The 2,434-nt window shown below is 33.2% G+C and overlaps 1 pseudogene; it reads right to left on the minus strand.

The window, feature by feature from the left end:
• Positions 1-339, minus strand: part of LOC105458261 — an 8,000-nt pseudogene extending 7,661 nt beyond the window's left edge.
• Positions 340-2,434: the final 2,095 nt, after the last annotated feature.

A 2,434-nucleotide genomic window follows, 5' to 3' on the forward strand; every position in this document is an offset into this window, starting at 1 on the left:
TCTCATATCCAATTCTTGATGTAAAATCTTGTGCACCCGTTCAGATGATATCCCACAAGCCTCAGCAATATCCTTAACAGTCAATCGACGATCTTTCATCACAGTTTGATGCACAAAATCGATCATTTCGTCAGTTGCAGCGATTTTCGGGTGCCCCGAACGTTCCTCGTCTAAAATGCTCGTACGACCACGTTTGTACTCGGCCATCCAATGTTTGACCGTTGTAAATAAAGGGGAGGCTTCACCGTATACAGAGTCTAACTCATCTTTTATTTCCTGAGTTTTTTTCCCTTTCAAATGAAGGAAATTTATCACTGCGCGATACTCGATTTTCTCCATTGTTGACAGACAATGTCAGCTGACAACTTTGAAGAGTTGCCATAGACAGAATAATGATCAGAATGACTTCAAATTTTTAGGGTTTACATATGTCAAGGCTATCCATCGGACGGCGAAAGAAATTTTTTTCTACAGTTACTTTATGTTGATAAGGCCGGAAACTTTTTAAATGACCCTCGTATTTTGTAGTTATATTCTTATAATAATATAATAATATAATAATAATTATAATAAATTATAAAATTAAAGCTAACAAAACATTGACATAAAAGAACATAATTGGGGATGCTGAAAGGTCGGCCAAAGGACCTCGCACAAAACCATAGGTTTTTGGCCCTCGGTGAAATTGGCTGAAACTATGTTATAGTTCTTGACTCACTAGCTGATCAAGTTTCTCACAGGCACAAAAGTGACTAAAAATGACTAGTTTTTTTGTTACAGTCGTTTATTTATGTTCCAAATCAGTTTTATTTGTAATAAAATTCGAGAATTTAGAAAATAATATGCAATTTACTTACACATTTGAGAATTGTGTGTGTGTGTGTGTGTGTGTGTGTGCGTGCGCGCGCGCGCGCGCGCGCACACAAGCTAATGGGTGGCTGAATAAGTAGGCAAAAATAAAATATATATTACTTGTTACCCCATTGCTTAAAATATGTACCTACTTTTAAAGCTAAATGATAGCATCCCGCCCATATACATACATCCTCTCACACACGCTATTCTTAAATGTATAAGTAAATCGCATATTATTATCTAAATTCTCAATTTATTACAAAAGAACTGATTTGGAACATAAATAATGATATGTTGTAATAAAATACAACACTTCAAACGGTTGTAGTAAGAAAACCATGTCATTTTAAACTTTTGTGCCTGTGAGAAAACTTGATCAGTGAGTCAAGAACTATAATAACATACTAAAGTTTAAGCCAATTTCACCGAAGATCAAAAACCTATGGCTTTATGCGAGATCCTTTGCATAAGGTCAATAAAACAGTCTGTTCAATTTAAATGCCCTCGTATCTCTAACTTCTTACAATATCTTCTGTCTCACGTATATTGTCCTTATCTAACTTATTAAAGCGCCATCTCTTGCAAAATCTGGTACTTACTGCAAGACGCAATTTTTGCTGTTTTTACCATTCGATCGCCATTTAGGATCGCTTAAAGTCGTCTATTTTATCGATTGAAAGTGATTATCCATGACAAAATAAACATAATCAAAAGCGCAACAAATTTAACAATTCTTCTCTACGATTAAAGTAGGTATCAATGTAGTTCCGGCTGGTAGAAGTTATGCTGAGAACGAAAAAATTTAAGAAATTTAAATCTCCGTTACCTTCTCTTATTGTTAGTTTAACATGGTGTCTATAGCTGCAGTCAACGTATGCCAATATTTGCTTCGTACAAAAATTTAGTAGTTTGTTGATACAAAATAATACCGACCGGAACTACTGTTGATGTGGATCAAATGTGTAGGAACATGCTTATTAAAAGAAGTCTTTATATTTCATACGGTAAGAATGTTACACAGCGGTTAAGATTTCTCTTTGTTCTCGGATTACGTTAAAAACAAGAAACTGTTGATGTAGACATAGTAAAAAATTAGCTGTAGTACCAACCGCGAATAGTAAAAGAAACTTAATCAATCATAGAAATACAAAATATAAAAAAGAAAATTCATTTTGAATATTTACTTCAACAACTACGAATCACATGTGTAAACATGGTGCTTTCCAATTGCTTAACACATTTTAACACAAACGCACACAGGAATGCACAAAGTGTAGCGTTGTGTACGATTCAATTAGAACAGAATATGCACAGTTTCGAATAGAGTTAGATTAATTTTTCAATATCAATACAATGTCAATGCCTTGATATATTGTAATCCGTGATAGTGCACATTTCCATGTGCATGCTTCAAATTGAATGTGATCTGTTTGAAATTTTCATAAAAATTATTATCAGATAAGTAATGAATTAAGTATTAAAAACTTGCATAGTACTATACAAACTACGTTTATTACAAATAAATAATCAAAAAATATACTTAAAAGAAAAAATATAATACAACTGTCTCTTATACACA

This window comes from Wasmannia auropunctata, unplaced genomic scaffold, assembly GCF_000956235.1.
Source record: "Wasmannia auropunctata unplaced genomic scaffold, wasmannia.A_1.0 LD334566.1, whole genome shotgun sequence".
In the NCBI taxonomy this organism is placed as follows: Eukaryota; Metazoa; Arthropoda; class Insecta; order Hymenoptera; family Formicidae; genus Wasmannia; species Wasmannia auropunctata.